Below are 21,275 nucleotides of genomic sequence, written 5' to 3' on the forward strand. Positions count from 1 at the left end.
GGAGTTTAGGGAATCGAAAAAAAATGTATAACCCATGAACATAAATAATGTTAGCAAAAAAATGATTTTCACTATGTGACAAGAATTAGGATAGGAAAGGGAAGGATTGCATCATGGTTGTAGCACTTTAGATTGCACACAGCTGTTTTGAAAGTCCATATCTTTCCACAGAAGTACAACACCAAGTGACACAACTTGAAGTTCTTTTCCCCTCAGAATTTATCAGCGTAGCCAGGACACTGAACTGTCGTAGTAATATTCCATTTTTTTTTATTTTGGCAGTATATTAGGTACACCAAACAGTGGGACCATAATAACGTCTTCATCGCTCACGGTGGTGGACAGCATGTCGTGTCAACACCACGCTCTTACAAGGCACATCAACGTAGAATTAGTGCAAAACCAAATATAGTGCTACATGATCACTAGGATAAACAGGACAAATGGACATCGCAGTAATTCAGGGTAGTTAGCTCATAAGGTGAAGGACATTAAGTCACATAATATTGTCAATTACAGTAGTAGTTTGCGGCATTCATAGCCCAGTTATTGAACATTTCTGTACCATGTATGTAGTATTACAGAAAAATGTTCATTAATTGTTTTACATAGAATCAGTAATCTTCTTTTTCTAGTTACAAAGCATTATTAAATAATCGCTTCTTTTCCAGTTACAAAGTATAGCATAGTTAATTAATCATTTGTCATTCCAATATAGTATTAATCATTAACCTTCTCCTAATTACAAAGCATCATGAAACAGTCACATTCATTTCCAGTTACAAAGTATGGCATAGTTAATTAATCATTTGTCATTCCAATATAGTATTAATCATTAACCTTCTCCTAATTACAAAGCATCATGAAACAATCGCATTCTTTTCCAGTTACAAAGTATGGCATAGTTAATTAATCATTTGTCATTTCAATAGTAATAATCATTAGCTTTTTCCTAATTACAAAGCATTATTAAACAGTCACATTCATTTCCAATTATAAAGCATAGTTAATTAATCATTTGTCATTTCAATATAGTAAGAATCATTAGCCTTCTAATTACAAAGCATTATGAAACAGTCATATTCATTTCCAATTACAAAGTATGAACATTGAAAACAAGAGCTAATTAATGGCATAATTAATAACAATTCATTAAGTGACACTAATTATTGGCACTCAGTGGCCATCAGGTATCGAATAGTATAAAGCATTGTTCCTCATTCAGTATTATTCAGATCATTACGAAGTCATTATTAAAAATCAGTTAATTATAGTCATAGCATTAATAATCATGGGGATTATAAGTAGTCTCATTACAATAACAGTGGCAATTACGAGCCAGTTACTAAGCATTATTTTATATATATGTGTATTTTTGTTGTCTCATTAAGAAGTCATTACTCAAGTGACATACTATTCAGAGCTAATCAGTATTATTCAGAATTTTCTCAAACTGGTATCACTATTTGGGACTGTTAATACATTTTTTTTTGTTAGCAATGCATTGCGTTGGGATCGATAATTAATTGCTGAGGCATAACATTTTTTGCTTTCGACCTATTGCTGCAAATGAGGATAGGTAACGTCATTCGTCATGAGTCAGCTGTAGCAAGGTTATGTAACAAGGCAGTATATGTGATTACATTTATAAATGGTAAACACAAATGGGTAAAAAAGAAAATAAAAATGCAAGTACTAGAACAGGTATAATAAGTAACAGTTTTAGTAAGTATCATGACAAGCATCTCCTGGAAAAAATACAAAATGGATTATTGACCTGAAAGAAGAAACGCACACTATGCTGAAAAGTAGTGAACTTCGAATTAACAAGTAGTGAAATGTGTATAAAATGTGTTCCATAGCTGTCCTTTCCAAAACTTTCCGTCATCCTACTATGCAATATAACACCTGCTGTCAAAACAAACTGCAACAAATACTTAAATAACTACATAGCATAAATATAAAACTCCAACATTATCCTCATCTGTAAAGAAAAAACTTCATTATCAATCACTTCATTATCCATATTATCATAACTTCATTATTATCATCACCTGTAAATAAAAACTACATTATTCATAATACCATATCCTTCATCATTATTCATCAGTATTCATTATCATCTGCAAAAAAATCATTTCATTACTCATTATACAACTATTCCTTATCTCTAGCATATTTCATCACTAAAACTAAGATGTGTAGTTCAGTCTGACAGCCTGCATCAATCACCTTGTATTCTGAAAGAAATAATTAGTTAAGACTGCTATTCTATGATGAGTATAGTATATTCTTGTTAATGTTTGTCAATCCTGATCCATTTACTCTCCCTCATAAAGTTATTGCATCTTCTATCGTTTATTCCGTAGGTGAAATTCCCATTTCTGTTGAATTTATTTCTTACACGCATCATTTCTTTCTGAAATTGATGAACAGAGATTAATGTCTTGCATTTAAATCATATACCCACTAAATAATGACTGGTTTATGGTAACATAATTAACCATACAGCATAACATGACAGAAAAAGTAATATGTCAAAGGCATTGACAGTGTTCAGAGGCAAAATGTACAGATAATATCACAATGCAGCAGCAAAAATGTAAAACAGTCACGATGTTGAGATGTCATAAGGCAAAAAATGTCAAAGTGAACAAGTGTGTTATATCTTAATTATTTCACAGTGCATACAAACAAAACTGGAATACAATCATATATACAAAAAAAGTGGAAAATGTGCACGGTCTGATGTGTAACGACAAGAAAAGCGACCTGCTAACCTTACCTTGCCGGGCACTTGCCAAGAAAAAAAAATACGATAATCATCAGTAATTAGTCAAGTGAAATAATTGCATTAATAAATGACATCATAGTGTGTTGAATCATAAAGTGTCTTCATTCAATAAACGGTTTAATGTTTGAGATATGGTGGTTGCCTTTCGATTTTCTAGTTCTCAAAGTTTCGACGTGTACAACATTGGGGTGAGGGATGCTGCGAATCCGATATGGACCTGCGTATAGAAGTTCAAATTTACTGCACTTACCTTTTAATTTACTGGATAAATAATGTGTACGTACTAATATCTTCTGTCCAATGTGAAAGTCGCGGCGTGTACAAACCTGTTTTTGCTGTCTTCTCCGGCGCTCTGCGGCACGTTTGATGTTGTTCAGCGCAATGTCAATTATTTCGTGGTGTCTTAGTCGACGACATTTAGGGAAGTTTACTAATTCTTTAATTTTGTTCGGTGGTTCAACGTTTTTGAGTATAACAGACGGAGATAGCATAGTGGATTCATTTGGAATGCAATTAATTACGTCTTGGAATGAGAGTATGTGTGTATCCCAATCAATATGTCTTCTGTGGCAGTATACTCTACACAGTTTACCAATTTCTTTCATTAATCTTTCACAGGGGTTCGAAGAAGCGTGGTACTTGGATATATAAATCGGAGAAATGTTTCTAGCTCGTAACATGCGTGTCCATACGCTACTACGAAATTGAGATCCATCGTCAGAAATTACTTTAATCACATGCCCTACATGAAATAGAAAATGTTTTACAAATGCTTTCGAAACAGTTTTAGCAGTAGCTTTACGTAACGGAGTGAAAGTAACAAATTTTGAAGTGAGCTCAACAGCGACAAAGATGTAGCAAAAACCTCTGTTAGTTCTCGGAATCGGACCAAAAATATCTACTGCGGCCATGTGTCTTAATTTAACAGGTATAATGGGATATAATGGAGGAAAATGTGAAGTGGTGTCTGATTTAGCTTTCTGGCAAATTTTACAAGACGCTAAAACTCGTCGTATACGTTTCTCCATGTTAGTAAAATAAGAGTTCTGTCTCAGTATAAGAAAACATTTTCGTGCTCCGTAATGTGCGTAACTTAAATGAGTGTACCAAATTAATTTGTTAACCAGTTCGTCAGGAATGCATAATAACCAATTGTTGCTGTCAGGATGAGAGCGGCGAAACAGAATGTCATTGCGTACAGTGTAGTGGTTCCTAATCGTAACATTTTTCCTATCTTGCCAAAGGTGTTTAATTTCTTTCCACACATTGTCCTTATTTTGCTCTTGCGCTATGTCCTGTAGTGACGATGAAATAAAGTTTTCAAATGCAACTTGCTGAATGTACATGACACTGAAATTTGTTTTGCAGAAGTTGGTTGCTACGTCTTGCTGATTGTTGCCGAGAGAAGGCGATAGTGCGTCTGCTATAACATTTTGTGTGCCGGGAATGTGAACAATCGTAAAATTAAATTCTTGCAAATAAAGGTTCCATTTACTTAACCTGTCGTGAGTAAATTTAGCCGAAAGTAAAAATTGTATCGCTCTGTGATCTGTGTAAACTGTGGTATGTCTGCCATAAAGAAAGTGCCGAAATCTCGTAAAAGCCCATACAACGCATAATGTTTCAAGTTCTGTAACAGAATAATTTCGCTCAGCAGGTGACAGAATGCGGCTTGCAAATGCGATGTTTTTAATTACTGTTGAACCATCTTCTTCAATTTCCTGGAAAATATGTACGCCTAAAGCGGTGTTGGAACTGTCGGTGGCAATGGAAAAATTTCTGGTAAGATCTGGGTGCGATAAAAGTGGTGCATTCAACAGAGCATGTTTCAAATAACATTCTCGTGAGCAAAATTCTGCGTGTCAAAAGTAATGTTTGCGTTACTGTAATATGCAATCTGTGCTGTATCTGGTTAAATTCTATCGTACGTGCTGTTATTTACGGGAGGATGCTGTGGCATATCCACTATATGAACTGTTCTGTTATTTCTTACTGACGTATTACGCTATCGATGACACCTATTGTCTGTTTCATTCATCATAATATGTTGTTGCTGATGTTGTTGCTGCTCATAAGATCGACTGTTATTAAATGTACGCTGAAAATTGTGCTCATCATTTTTTTTTACGTCTGTCATGATAGTAATTTCTATATGGCGCATTGCGATACGAGTTGAAATAGTGTGTTGTCTGTACGTAGTTATTTCTTTGCTGCCATGCGTTACCATTTGTTGGAGCTGGGACTATACGTGCACGCGGCGAAACATTAAAGCCTGGTTGACCTTGTAGACTGCATTGTTGGTTAGGTATGCTAAGCGGTTGACTTTCATGCTATTGTGGTGAAAAACATCTATTGTTACAAAAATGTGGTTGCGACTGCCGAAAATTTTGTACATACTGATGATTACGATTTTATCTGTTAATAAAGTTACGGCGGTAGTTGTCATTACGGGAGTGCCTGCTGAAAATTGTCACATTCGGTAAAAGATTTGTCATATCGGGTTTTCAGTACAATATTTCTTAATTCTAGATAGAGCAATAGTTAAAGAGCAGTTTTGATAGATATAAAGGATAGTAGAAGAAAAGGCAGCAGTGCAGAAAACTAAAGATGAAATAGCACTACTACAGCTCGGGGCCCTATGCTCGCTACGGCACATATTCATTAAAGCGTAATGAATCCCCTGAGGTCTATTACGCACTGCAAATAAATTTTAGCTTTTGCGTTGCAAGCAATAGCGGTAAAATTCCAAAGCCAAATTGTTGTATCCGTGCTAATTCCAGTTTCTGCATTATAGGCAATGCTGTTGTAAATACAAAAATAAATTGTCGCATCTGGTTCAAAGCTAGCTTCTGCATTACAGGTAATAGCGGTGAAAGTACAAAAATAAATTGTCGTATACAGTGCAAATCGTGTATCTGTGTTCTGGCATTATTAAATTCTTTACATTTTCTTACAAATACAAATTGCTTATAATCAACGTTCTCGTCACTGAATTTGATAACACGTTCGGGTTTGTGTGTGAATCTGTTTGTCTGTGTCATTTCGTACTTCAAGTTACGTAGCTTTTCAGATTTTAAGTCGCATAGCTTTTCGGATTTTAATTCGCGTAGTCTCTGTAAATTGTTCACATTATACGCGCTGCGTGACTCTGACAAATGCTCGCAAAGTGGCGGATTCTGTGACGTATTGGTGACTGAAATAGTTTTCAACTCTGTTACTGTAATACTTTCGTCAATTTGGTTGATCTGTCGTGCAAATTTCTCGTCAACTGCCGTATTCGGAGTGTGTGAGACTTCCACTGACTCTAAATTAACCTCGTCGCGTATCTGTACTGCGTTTTTAGGGCATTGTTCAGTGACTGCATTAACTTCGTGTATCTGTGTTTCGTTCGCTGAACATTGTTCAGTGACTGCATTAATCTTGTCTTTATGTGATTCTATTGTGCTTACACGTGTATTATTTAATTCTTGTGCAACAGTGCCAACTTTTTCATTACTGTTATTAGCACAAGTCTTAGTATCCTCACGTAATTGTTCTTTACTGTCCTGACATTGTACGGTAACAGCTGTAATCTGCTCACTAACTTGTTTGTTCTGTTCTTTATGATCGTCTTGTTTTTCGTTTGTGAGTTTGAAACTTTTATCAATTATTTCGCTAAGTTGTTTGAAATGGTTGTCCAATTTTTCACTCAAGCGTTTCTTATCTTCCCTAAGTTGTTTAAAATTATCTTTAAATTGTTTGTTATCTACACTATTTTCATTAAGTTGTTTACTCATTTGTCGCAACAAAGCCATAATTGGATTCGACTCAAGGTCAGCATTTCTATTCTCTGTGCTGTTTAATAGTGGATCTGGAATTGTTTCACTTTCTGTAACCATTTGGTCATTTTGAGATTTACAAAAAGGTTTGTCAGTCAAATGTCTACTATCAGTCATTGTTTCGGAATTAAATAAATCTGTCCTACTTTGTGTGATCTGTTCATTTTCATTAGACAAATTTGTCTGTACATTACTTAGATTTTCTAAATCGGGTGTGTTAAGCTCGGCAGCGCTCATTACTATAGACCGCTCCGCATCATCAATTGTCGTCAAATTAACAGACGAGACAATTGAGTTCGTTTGTTCATTATCAAGGTAAAAGTCATCACTAGTGGTTGGAATGCACTGATTGTTAGTGAATGCAGGATTGTCATCATTACACTGCGTGTCACAATTACTATCGGTCACGCTGTTTAAGTCGGTAATTTCATTCAAAATACCTCGCGATACACTATTCACAGTCTTTCGCGGCATTTTTACAATAGTCACAATTTTTCAGAAAATAAATAAGCACAATGCAAAAGTAACACACAAATACAACAGAGCAAAGAATTGCCGTTGACCTGTAGAAAGAAAGTCACAAGTTAATAAAAGCGTTGTGCCAAATCCTAATTATATCTAAGCAAATAAGAGCAGATATCTGACTGTCGCTCAAAAGACTCTCAACGAAATACGATCCTGGACTGGGTGTCGCCAAGTGTAACCTCCCCACCGAAATTTATAATGCATGACAATATTATTTATGATTGCTAATGCACATTGCGCTATGTGTAACCTCTCCACTGAAATTTTAAAGACAGAAATAATAAATGAATAGGAGCCAAACGTAACCTCCCTAGCAATTAAATTTAATGACAATAAAAGTGAGAAACGCGATCTGACTCAAATATAAGTTCTTCATAAAAATCAAAGTCCATTCAGTGATAATGACAATTCAATTAAACCGAAATATCGGTCTTTGGCCCTGTGCAAAAAATCAAAATTAAAATTCTTACCTCATTACAACACCTAGTCAAATTTCTGCTCTTGTTGTTGCGCACCGCTTGGAGGAACTGCATTGCAAATAATAATATTCCTTTTTTTTTTTTTTTTTGTAATCTAATTGAAAACTGAAACTTTTGTTTAGGGGAAGTGGAACGAAATAGTTACTTCAATTAAATGAAAATTTTATGTAAAATTGCTTTTGAAATCAAAGTTATTATTGGGGGCACTTGTTGAAAATTAGTTACAATAGTTAAACTTTACATTATCCGAAGATTATCTTAATTAACAGTATACCTCATTCAGCAGCTTGACCAGTGTTGTCGCCAGACCACATCACGCAATCCCACTGGACTGCTACCACTGACCGACCGCTCTGCATGACGACTACTGGCGTACTGCACGCGACGACTACTGACAGAGTACTGCTCTCAACTAGACAGAGCTACAGACTCGCAACGACTGACCGACAGACTGAGAACCGCTCGCAACACTCGCGCGGTCAAGCGCATACTCTCTGGTCACAGATGCTACAATGCCTCGCCATCGCTGGTATGTTACATACGTGTTTCAAGGTCCTGTACGGGCCTTTCTGGATACAGAAAATGTTCGACTGCTGCCCTGGCTAGCACATTCTCCAGATCAATTGGAAACGTCTGGTCAATGGGGACCGAGCAACTGGCTCGTCACAATACGCTAGTCACTACTCTTGATAAACTGTGGTATCGTGTTGAAGTTGCATGGGCAGCTGTACCTGTACACGCCATCCAAGCTCTGTTTGACTCAATGCCCACGCGTATCAAGACGGTTATTACGGCCAGAGGTGGTTGTTCTGGGTACTGATTTCTCACGATCTATGCACCGAAATTGCGTGAAAATGTAATCACATGTCAGTTCTAGTATAATATATTTGTCCAATGAACACCCGTTTATCATCTGCATTTCTTCTTGGTGTAGCAATTTTAATGGCCCATAGTGTACATATACAGATGGCGGCAGTATCGCGTATACAAGGTATAAAAGGTCACTTGTAGTCATGCGATTCATGTGAAAAGATTTCCGACGTGGTCTGGCCACACGACGGGAGTTAACGTGCTTTGAACGTGCAGTAGTACTTGGAGCTAGAAACGTGGGATATTCCATTTCGGAAATCGTTAGGGAATACAGTATTCCGACTTCCGTAGTGTCAAGACTGTACCGAGACTATTAAATTTCAGGCGTTACCTCTCACCACGGACAACGCAGTGGCCGACGGCCTTCACATGAAAACCAAGAGCAACGACGTTTGTGTAGAGTTTTGAGTGATAACAGACAAGCAACACTGTCTGAAATAACCGCAGAAATCGATGAGGGACGTACGGCGAACGTATTCGTTAGGACAGTGCGGCGAAATATGCTGTTAATGGGCTATGACAGCAGACGACCGGCGCGAGTGCCTTTGGTAACAGCACGATATCTCCTGCAGCGCCTCTCCTGGACTCGTGACCTTATCGGCTGGAGTCTAGACGACTGGAGAACCGTGGCCTAGCCAGATGAGTCCCGACTTCTGTTGGTAAGAGAAGATGGTAGGATTCGAGTGTGGCGCAGACCCCATCAAGCCTGGACCCAAGTTGTCAACAAGACACTGTGCAATTTGGTGGTGGCTCTATAATGGTGTGGGCTGTGTTTACATGGAATGGACTGGGTCCTCTGGTCCAACTGAACTTATCATGCAGCCATTTATGAACTTCATGATTCGCAACAACGATGGAATTTTTATTAATGACTATGCGCCATGTCATCGGGCCACAATTGTTCGCGATTGGTTTGGAAAACATTCTGGACAGTGTGAGAGAATGATTTGGCCATCCAGATCGTCCGACATGTGTCCCATCGAATATAAATGGGACATAAATCCTGCGCTAAATCCTGCACCAGTAACACTTTCGCAGTTATGGACAGCTATAGAGGCAGCATGGCTCAGTATTTCTGCAGGGGACTTCCAGCGACTTGTTGAGTCCACGCCACGTCGAGCTACTGCAGTGTGCCGGGCAAAAGGAGGTCCGACACGATATTGGGAGGTATCGCATGGGTTTTGTCGCTGCAGTGTATAGCGTAACACGCAGCGCGCTTGCTTACGAGACAGGAGGTAAATCAGACCTAAATCGAATTCGTGCGGCGGATTAACTACCGTGAGCTGGTACACCGGTAAGCCTGCGTGTGGTTTTGAGGCGGCTCTCCAAGCTCGTTTTGGCAAATGCGGGCGTGGTCGGCAAATCCCGTCCCAGAAAATACGATTCACAGTTAACTTGCGATAACGCACAGAACAAAGTTTACACAATTCACAGACAGGTGGTTGCACACTACTTCCCTTTCTCTGGTTGCCTTGACGACTGTGAGGACCGGAAAGACATCGACCTGAGAAAGTGGACAAGGAAAAAGAAGAGGGAAGTTTTTAGAAATATCTCTCTGTTATCCAGTTATCAGTTATCCAGTATCGTTTCAAAGGGCATCTTTCTTTAATTTTTGTGGTTAATTTATGTTTTTCATTTGCATATTCTCACTCATTCTGTGAAAATGGCCGAAGAAGTTCAGCCTTCGATTTCTGCAGATTGGTTTTAAACTCCCTGGGCTCGACAGCCCCTTTACGGTATCCAGTGGACCGTAATAATTGTTTTCCAATGAGCAGGAGAAACAGGACTCAAACTCCTGTGTGAACATAAAGATGTAGCTTCCCTCATCAAACACGTACGACGAATTCCCGAGTGGAATTTGTGGTTGGGCCACCATTGCCTACCGAACGAGGTGGCGCAGTGGTTAGCACACTGGCCTCGCATTCGGGAGGACGACGGTTCAATCCCGCGTTCGGCCATGCTGATTTAGGTTTTCTGTGATTTCCCTAAATCGCTCCAGGCAAATGCCGGGATGGTTCCTTTGAAAGGGCACGGTCGACTTCCTGCCCCATCCTTCCCTAATTCGATGAGACCGATGACCTCGCTGTTTGGTCTCTTCCCCCAATCAACCCCAGAACCCTTGCCTACTGCTCGGACTTCAGAATCTACGACGTCGACGGAACATTAACCCTCTAACGGTAATGTGAAGTTTCCTGACATAAACGGTAAGGTGGGCTTGGATCAGACCCCACCCTCCAAATATCGATTTTTCGGTGTAAAATGAAAAATGAAAACTGGGAAAAAGTTTTATTATCAATTAAACACATATAATATTTGTTATAACAAGTTTTTTTATTTTTATAGTCAATAAGTAAGAATATAAAGTACTTTGGAAAAAATAGGAATTTTATTACAAAAAAATACCTTAATAGAAACATTGTCTATAAAATTATTGAAAACATAGTAATAATCAATAGATTCAGTCATCAACTCGAAACTTGAGTGCTTTAGAAATTCCAAAGCTAGGAACTAAATGAGAAACATCTCTTACTACTTGTAGAAAATAATTATAGTGTCAGCAGTTTCGAAATATAAGGTTCTCTATAGTAAATGTCTTTGTACACATAATGTAATAGGTGGTTTCTGAACAGTATTCTGCATCGATATTGTCGCCATCCTCTGACTCAGCCTCCTGTCGGAGAAACTCGTTGTATATCTCCTCAGGAGTTCTAAGAAGTTGATGCGCCATTTTAGTAAGATACTAGAAGAGAAAACAAAACTTAGATGTAATATAGACATCAATATGGGGTTGAATCCTCCCCACAAAAGAAACTAATAAGTGTGACGTAAACAGTAAGATGGGGTCGGATCCAACCCGAGCGCGGGTAATGTAGGTTTCGGATAGAGAGGGTAGCTGCAGGTCACTCACCAGACTGACGTGGCCTCCTCGGCGTTCTCGGGACGACTGGCTGCCAGGGTAGCTGGAACCACAGCGTTCTCAGAAAAGGGAGTGGGGAGTTATAAACAAAACAGACTCTCTGGGGTCGGATCCAACCCCAACCTTACCGTTAGAGGGTTAAATTCTGCCCTTCCTTCCCCGAGCGTTTGGCATCACCACTGAATGTTTTTGCGAAAGTTGCGAGGGCAGCACGTGTGGGGCTGAACGCGCAATTTTTGTGCGGGCGTGTCTGCGCGGCGCTTGCGCGCCGGCTCGCGGGGAGCCACAATTTATAAATACGCCGGCGTGGCCGGTACGTCACAAGGCTGGCGCGTTATCTAACCAGTGGTCAGTAGCCTGCGCAGCAGCACACACTCAGCTGGTCGCTTTCTCCGCCGTTAAAAAATCTCGCGTTTTGCTAATCTGCTATGCGATCGTAGTGCCGAAGAGAAGCCCCGGCTCTGGATAACGAGAACTGCGCAAGTTCTATCTGGAGAAGGCGTGTGAGAATCGTCAGTGACGTAGAAACTAACGTGTGTCGTTAACGTTTTGTGTAGCAAAGGTGTTAGTGGTCTGTGGATCTGAAGAGGAGATTCTCCACGAGACGGAGCCGTTCATCTGCGCAGACATCAACATTACACTGGATTGAGACAAGACGTGTAAGTGCATACGCCCTTTTGGGCATGAAGGCGATTCAGTTTACGTCAGTTGGTTATCCCTTTAAGCTTTCAGCATGTTGTTCTTCAGTAGTTACGATATACGTAAAACAGGTAGTATTTCGTAAGAAACTGAAAACATTTACTAACCATTCGAAAGCATTACGCAGTACCTAAAATTAAAGAAAAAGTGGTGGACCAGAAAAGTCGAAAATTAACCATGAATCTAAAAATCGTTTTGCGTTAGGCATATCCTTGACTGTCACTAATATCTGTTGAGACACAAGCCATTTTCCTAACAACTCACTTTCGGTTTGGTAAACAAAATGTTTGATAAATAAAAAAATAATTAAATACCGAAACGCTTAGTGCAATAGTAACATAAAAGTGACTAAAAACAGCTATTTTTGTGTGTTCCAATTCTAGATCAATATGTTAATTATTGAGAGTATCTCGTCACCTCTAGAATCGTATCCCCTGCCCTCCTCGATCGTACGTACTCCCACAAGTCATCTGAAGAGTTCGTACATTTCAGCAATACGTAGATTTTGTTGTACGCGTTCAGTGATGCTTCGTGATAGCAAATCAGGTGCAGTTTGTATCGTACCGTGCTTTGTTCTCGCAAAGGTCAGTCTTTATACCCGAGTAGCTACGCCTAGAGAAAAACTGTGCCTTCTTTACCCCAAAGATACTCAAGCAAAGTAGTCAGCGAACGAGATCTTACGCCTCCACTCGGCGGTAGTTTAGATTTGCATGCATTTCAGCTTGATATAATTTTCGTTTATATCCAGCACTACTTAGAAAAAATTTCTGGTTTATGCAGAAACCGAATCTGTCGTGTTTTAAATCTATCATCATTTGATTCGACGGGGTACTCGATTTTGGTTGTATGGAACTAAAATGTTACACAAAACATATGACAACGGTTCTTGTTTGTAAAAGTATTCTGGTAAGTATCACTTTCTTTGTAGAATTACGTGATTTGGAATAGATATACACCACAGCTTGTGCAAATACTGCATAAGGTTGCATAAAAAACGTTTTCTCACAGCCGTGCTACTTTTATCCCATACTTATGCCTAAATCTACAGTGTTTTATACCTTGATTGTTTTATTTTCTTGCAAGACACAAGTAACGTGTCATAAAATGTGTTACAAAATAAATATTCTACGAAACCTCCCGCGCTCCATTCAGTGTATCAGCAGTTACAGAAAGAAGCGTTGCAACAGCAGTATAGATTCACACACCACAGGCATAAGTTCACAGATTCATATTTTTTGAAACGTTTATAAATAATGTGTTTTCGACACACTCCGCGCATTGTGATGGAGTTGATAGGATTATTCTTAATTTTCAGCCTGCAGTGTGGTGTCGGTACCTCTATGGAACATGAAGTATTCGCTGTGGAGGATGCTCTTGTTGTTGACTGATCTGGTGGTTGTACAAATAAATGATTGGAATTTGTACACTGACGTACAGGTTTCTGAGACCAGAAAGCTTGTAGTCTCTCACTCCAGACCTGCTACTTGACAAGAGAGGTAACGAGGTGCCAGCATCTCTGGAGTTATTTCAGAGGCGTGTGCTCAGCCTTGCTGAATGATGAAGTTGGTTTGGAACATGACGTCACTTACATTTTCAGAAATGTAGCGTAGGTAGCATGTTTCACCTGTCAGCTAGGTATACGTTGTGATGATTATGATTGCATTAAATGAGGCTAACACAGGTATGTTAAACGGCCTTCGGTGGTGTGTTGGGCCGAAATGACAATCTACACTCCTGGAAATGGAAAAAAGAACACATTGACACCGGTGTGTCAGACCCACCATACTTGCTCCGGACACTGCGAGAGGGCTGTACAAGCAATGATCACACGCACGGCACAGCGGACACACCAGGAACCGCGGTGTTGGCCGTCGAATGGCGAAGGCTGCGCAGCATTTGTGCACCGCCGCCGTCAGTGTCAGCCAGTTTGCCGTGGCATACGGAGCTCCATCGCAGTCTTTAACACTGGTAGCATGCCCCGACAGCGTGGACGTGAACCGTATGTGCAGTTGACGGACTTTGAGCGAGGGCTTATAGTGGGCAGCGGGAGGCCGGGTGGACGTACCGCCGAATTGCTCAACACGTGGGGCGTGAGGTCTCCACAGTACATCGATGTTGTCGCCAGTGGTCGGCGGAAGGTGCACGTGCCCGTCGACCTGGGACCGGACCGCAGCGACGCACGGATGCACGCCAAGACCGTAGGATCCTACGCAGTGCCGTAGGGGACCGCACCGCCACTTCCTAGCAAATTAGGGACACTGTTGCTCCTGGGGTATCGGCGAGGACCATTCGCAACCGTCTCCATGAAGCTGGGCTACGGTCCCGCACACCGTTAGGCCGTCTTCCGCTCACGCCCCAACATCGTGCAGCCCGCCTCCAGTGGTGTCGCGACAGGCGTGAATGGAGGGACGAATGGAGACGTGTCGTCTTCAGCGATGAGAGTCGCTTCTGCCTTGGTGCCAATGATGGTCGTATGCGTGTTTGGCGCCGTGCAGGTGAGCGCCACAATCAGGACTGCATACGACCGAGGCACACAGGGCCAACACCCGGCATCATGGTGTGGGGAGCGATCTCCTACACTGGCCGTACACCACTGGTGATCGTCGAGGGGACACTGAATAGTGCACGGTACATCCAAACCGTCATCGAACCCATCGTTCTACCATTCCTAGACCGGCAAGGGAACTTGCTGTTCCAACAGGACAATGCACGTCCGCATGTATCCCGTGCCACCCAGCGTGCTCTAGAAGGTGTAAGTCAACTACCCTGGCCAGCAAGATCTCCGGATCTGTCCCCCATTGAGCATGTTTGGGACTGGATGAAGCGTCGTCTCACGCGGTCTGCACGTCCAGCACGAACACTGGTCCAACTGAGGCGCCAGGTGGAAATGGCATGGCAAGCCGTTCCACAGGACTACATCCAGCATCTCTACGATCGTCTCCATGGGAGAATAGCAGCCTGCATTGCTGCGAAAGTTGGATATACACTGTACTAGTGCCGACATTGTGCATGCTCTGTTGCCTGTGTCTATGTGCCTGTGGTTCTGTCAGTGTGATCATGTGATGTATCTGACCCCAGGAATGTGTCAATAAAGTTTCCCCTTCCTGGGACAATGAATTCACGGTGTTCTTATTTCAATTTCCAGGAGTGTATAATGAAGAAACGAACAGTGGCCACGATGATTAAGTGAAATTTACCATTATTTAGGGGTTAAAGCGAACAAAATTAAAACGAATTAAAATTTTTTGCTTTATAATAGATTTTTCCCTTGGTGATTGGTAGGAAAATTTCATATATTGCATATCAATTAAAATACGGACTGTGGACGTTGTACAGTATTTATTTAGTTTTCGGTTTACATGACTATTGTCAGACAATAACCGACTATCATTGTTCTAATATACCAGTCTGGTTAATAAATGTAATGGGAGAGAACAGGGTCGGCTACATTGGGTGAGTCAAATTAGATATTTGGCTCATTTTTTTATTTACATTTATTTGATGCTTAGTTTTAATGTTTTCTGCCATGTGACCTTTGCAACGCAAAAGGTGACTTTTACACAGAGTGTGTTTCCAACACAGAGTGTGTTTACAACACAGATTTCGAATGTAACGTCTTTCTTAAAGATATTCAGTCGCTTACTACCATCCTTGACAACGGTACTTAGATACCGCCTGACGGCGGCGCTGTAAACCGAAAATTGGTTCGCTGGATAAACGCAGTACAGCATACACATTTTATGTCTTCATCGATCAATGTGTGTGCACTTCAACGGTGTCCAATATAACGTATGCCTTTCTATAAAAGTCTCTCGTGTATTTTTCTCAGCTTTTATGGTAAGATATTCTTCAAATGGAACCTGAATATTCGATTTCTTCACTGTTTTAGTTTTTATTCGGTGAAAATTAGGATAACTGCAGTGTAAAAGTAATTTTATAGAAAAAAGTCATGAGGCTACTGTCGGTTCCAGCCGATAATTATAAAAAGTGTTTTTTCTGATTTCTAGGAAGTGTAGTTTCGCCGCTTTTGTCTTCGCAGCTCTATCTTCACTTTTTGTCTTGTTCGTTAAAGATGCCATTTGTTGTTGTTGTTGTTGTCTTCAGTCTAGTCTGGCTTGATGCAGCTCTCCATGCTACTCTATCCTGCGCAAGCTTCATCTCCCAGTACCTACTGCAACCTACATCCTTCTGAATATGCTTAGTGTATTCATGTCTTGGTCTCCCTCTACAATTTTTACCCTCCACGCTGCCCTCCGATACTAAATTGATGATACCTTGATGTCTCAGAACATGTCCTACCAACCGATCCCTTCTTCTTGTCAAGTTGTGCCACAAATTTCTCTTCTCCCCAATTCTATTCAATACCTCCTCATTAGTTATGTGATCTACCCATCTAATCTTCAGCATTCTTCTGTAGCACCACGTTTCGAAAGCTTCTATTCTCTTCTTGGCCAAACTATTTATCGTCCATGTTTCACTTCCATACATGGCTACACTCCATACAAACACTTTCAGAAAAGACTTCCTGACACTTAAATCTATGCTCGATGTTAAGAAATTTCTCTTCTTCAGAAACGCTTTCCTTGCTATTGCCAGTCTACATTTTATATCTTCTCTACTTGGACATAACAGTTATTTTGCTCCCCAAATTGCAAAACTCCTTTACTACTTTAAGTGTCTCATTTCCTAATCTAATTCCCTCAGCATCACCCAACTTAATTCGACTACATTCCATTATCCGCGTTGTGCTTTTGTTGATTGTGGTGTCACCGCCAGACACCACACTTGCTAGGTGGTAGCCTTTAAATCGGCCGCGGTCCGTTAGTATACGTCGGACCCGCGTGTCGCCACTGTCAGTGATTGCAGACCGAGCGCCGCCACACGGCAGGTCAAGAGAGACTTCCTAGTACTCGCCCCAGTTGTACAGCCGACTTTGCTAGCGATGGTTCTCTGACAAAATACGCTCTCATTTGCCGAGACGATAGTTAGCGTAGCCTTCAGCTACGTCATTTGCTACGACCTAGCAAGGCGCCATTACCAGTTACTATTGATGCTGTAAAACATGTACCGTCAAGTGCGATGTTCACCATTTACGGATTAAAGTTAAGTATTCCAACAGCTACGTCCTTTTTTGCTAAAGTCTAACTTCCTTGTCCTGTTCCAGACCTCACGCCAGCCTGCGTGAGCTAAAACGCGTGCCTTTCGGCTTCCTCTCATAGTGGGTTGGCTCTGTTGCCAATCCACAACATTGATGTTCCTCTTTTCAAGACACTGTCTATTCCGTTAAACTGCTCGTCCAGGTCCTTTGCTGTCTCTGACAGAATTATGTCATTGGCGAACCTCAAAGTTTTTATTTCTTCTCCATGGATTTTAATACCTATTCCGAATTTTTTTGTTTCCTTTACTGCTTGCTCAATATACAAATTGAATAACATCGGGGAAAGGCTACAACGCTGTCTCACTCCCTTACCAACTACTGCTTCCCTTTCATGTCCCTCGACTCTTTATAACTGCCATCTGGTTTCTGTACAAATTGTAAATAGCCTTTCGCTCCCTGTATTTTACCCCTGCCACCTTCAGAATTTGAAAGAGAGTATTCCAGTCAACATTATGAAAAGCTTTCTCTGAGTCTACAAATGCTAGAAACGTAGGTTTGCCTTTTCTTAATCTATCTTCTAAGATAAGTCGTAGGATCAGTATTGCCTCACGTGTTCCAATATTTCTACGGAATCCAAACTGATCTTCCCAGAGGTCGGCTTCTACCAGTTTTTCCATTCGTCTGTAAAGAATTCGTGTTAGTATTTTGCAGCTGTGACTTATTAAACTGATAGTTCGGTATTTTCACATCTGTCAACACCTACTTTCTTTTGGATTGGGATTATCATATTCTTCTTGAAGTCTGAGAGTATTTCGCCTGTCTCATACATCTTGCTCACCAGATGGTAGTTTTGTCAGGACTGGCTCTCCCAAGGCTGTCGGTAGTTCAAATGGAATATTGTCTACTCCTGGGGCCTTGTTTCGACTTAGGTCTTTCAGTGCTCTGTCAAACTCTTAACTCAGTATCATATCTCCCATTTCATCTTCATCTACATCCTCTCCATTTCCATAATATTGTCGTCAAGTACATTGCCCTTGTATAGAACCTCCATACACTCCTTCCACCTTTCTGCTTTCCCTTCTTTGCTTAGAACTGGCTTTCCATCTGAGCTCTCGATATTCATGCAAGCGGTTCTCTTTTCTCTAAAAGTCTCTTTAATTTTCCTGTAGGCAGTATCTGTCTTATCCCTAGTAAGATATGCCTCTACATCCTTACATTTGTCCTCTAGCCATCCCTGCTTAGCCATTTTGAACTTCCTGTCGATCTCATTTTTGAGACGTTTGTATTCCTTTTTGCCTGCTTCATTTACTGCATTTTGCTATTTCCTCCTTTCATCAGTTAAATTCAATAATTCGTCTGTTACCCAAGGATTTCTACTAGCCATCGTCTTTTTACCTACTTGATCGTCTGCTGGCTTCACTGCTTCATCCCTCAAAGCTACCCATTCTCCTTCTACTGTATTTCTTTCCCCCATTTCTGTCAATTGTTCCCTTATGCTCTCTCTGAAACTCTGTACAACCTCTGGTTTAGTCAGTTTATCCAGGTCCCATCTCCTTAAATTCCCATCTTTTTGCAGTTTCTTCAGTTTTAATCTATAGTTCATAACCAATAGATTGTGGTCAGAGTCCACATCTGCCCCTGGAAATGTCTTACCATTATATAATCTGTCTGATACCTTGTAGTATCTACAGGTTTCTTCCATGTATAGGAAACGTATTCGATACAGACGGCTTGTGAATGTCTTAGCTGGCAGTCAGTACGGCAAGACTGCGTTAATCTCTCTTCAGTGGCTCTCCACTCATCCAGCATGCCGCTCTGCGCCACATGCACACCCGAGTACATGAAATTTGCCTTTGCCAAGTCCAAGATGCATTTGTAAATCATTTGAATTGGGACGCAAAGACACATTCAACATAATCAGCAAGGTGAGAACGCATTAACTTCAAGTGATGTCTTTTCTTAGCGACAGCGTAGCGCAGCGGATGAAGTTTCATTTCTCTGGACGACGGCTAAAAACGGAAGCCTACGTTGTTGGGGCGCGAGGGGCGGTAACTGAACGTAGAGGGCGTATCGCCAAGAATGTGCTCTCTTGCGCAAGTTTCGCTATACCGTGCCGCTGCTCATCGCCGGAAAGGTCACTCACACGCGATGTGACCCTGGAAGAGGTATTCGATAGAAACAAATCGAAATACCGTCCGTGCAACAGCTGTTCCGCCTAAATTTGAAAACAATCATATTCCCTTACGAGTATCATAATCTCTTATACAGGATGTCCCAGGAGAAATGGTCAGTGTTCAGCGATAAGGCAGGAACAATCATTCGAAGCAAAAACGTCTAGTAAACATGGGCTCTTAAATGTATACCTTAAGAGCTATGGGCACATCATCTTCGATACTGTGAAACAAATCTCTCCTACTGCAAGTCCTTTGCTTTCCATTTTTTGAGAGGTATCAGAATGGACAAAAAAAGTGCATTAAACATGCATACCTTGAGAGCTGTGAGCACTTGTTCATATTCGCTACTGTGAAACACACATCTTCTACTGAACAATCGTTCATAGCTCTTAAGCCATGCATTTTAGAGCCCATGTTTACTAAACTATTTTTTTGTTTCGGTCCATACTACCATCTGTTAAAATATGGGAAGTAGAGAGTTTGCAGTAGAAGTGATTTGTTTCACGATATTGAAGATTAAGCTCTTAAGGTGTGTCGCTATTCATTTTAGAATCCATGTTTACTAGAGTTTTTTTTTGCTCGAAATGATCGTTCCTGTCACACCCACGAATACTGACTATTCCTCCTGGGACACATGGCGCTTCAAAAACCATGGTTACATATTGAAGAAATAATAAATTTTTGCCAGAAATATACTCAGTCAGAATGTACTGTAAATGTCACGATTTTGGCTACAGCTTTAGTCAATAAACGGATATTGCAAACTCTGACGAAATGTCGAATGGAGGCGTCAGTGATTGACAAAAGGTGTTATTTGATTGGTAAAATGACTTTGCTGTTCACTAAGCATTCTTTGTTTCTGCAAGACATTGCTCATCTTCAGAGCACGCTAAAATGTCTTGTAAATTGACAAAGTGCGGATTACTTGTACAAAATGTATTAGCACGTTGCTTCACGTGCTATACTCAAGATGTCCAATGGTTCGTCGAAGCAGGTAAACAGTTATGAAACTATGTAAAGTGACTGATGCAAAGTATCATTACTGGAGGAAAGTGTTAGGTTTGGAACATTTGGAAGGACGCTATCATAGCGGATTGGCAAAAGTTCTCTACGGGTAACAAACGCTCAATAGTTCAGTGTCAGACTAACACTTGCAGTTTTTTTCGGTGTCAGTGGAGACGTAGTTTGCGAATTTTTGTGCAGACAGCAAAAAATATACCGTCATTACACTCTAAGCGTTTAGAAAAAGTTGCAAAAAAATTCGCTAATGCAGACAACAACAGTGGGAAGATAACTCATTTTTTCTTCACCTGGCAGCGCACTGCCCACTCAGCTATATATTTATATATGAGCTCGTCACATTTATTTCCAAAAGTCAGTTTTTTAAATTCCAATACTGTTTTGACGTTATTAATGGTAAGACGACTTCGTCACGAGCTCTGAAGGACACCAAAAGGAGGACTGCAGAGCAAAAGTTTAAAAATCGCTGAGAGACGTCCATAAATAGAGGAAGGGAGTGTTTTGGTGGAGACAAGGGCTAAGCATCTGCTAGTAGAATGAAACAAGGTGTTCGGCAATTTTTGTAACGGACCTTTGAACATTTGACTGGAAGTATTTTTGGTATTTTGTGTCGTTTCGATACCAAAATAAATTTCTGCCTTTATTGGGCTGGTTATCTCATTAGGAATGAATCTGAAATTTAGTAGTATAATGGGTGTGTTTTTTTCAAAAAGAACTGGTGTTATAGAGAGGAATTATCGTATCCTTACGTTTGCTATTAGAAGAAGGTATTTCATTCCAGTTTAGAAGAAAGTAATTACGCGCTGAAAGTATAAATGAATCTTTTTATAAATTATTACAAATAACATTTGCCTGTTTCCGTTTGCTGCAACAAGCGGTGA

At 40.6% G+C, this 21,275-nt stretch overlaps 1 protein-coding gene across 3 annotated transcripts in view; it reads left to right on the forward strand.

The window, feature by feature from the left end:
• The window catches only part of LOC126471125 (transcription factor CP2), a 941,484-nt gene that overhangs the window by 236,453 nt on the left and 683,756 nt on the right, over positions 1–21,275 (forward strand). Inside the window, exon 1 of one of the 3 annotated variants that reach the window (XM_050099207.1) lies at positions 11,754–12,062. The exons of the other annotated variants lie outside the window; for them this stretch is intronic. The gene's annotated coding sequence lies outside the window, so the exon portion shown is untranslated. Of the gene's footprint in view, positions 1–11,753; positions 12,063–21,275 lie in introns of those variants that run through there. 3 annotated transcript variants of the gene reach the window in all.

Source organism: Schistocerca serialis, chromosome 3, assembly GCF_023864345.2.
Source record: "Schistocerca serialis cubense isolate TAMUIC-IGC-003099 chromosome 3, iqSchSeri2.2, whole genome shotgun sequence".
Taxonomy (NCBI): Eukaryota; Metazoa; Arthropoda; class Insecta; order Orthoptera; family Acrididae; genus Schistocerca; species Schistocerca serialis.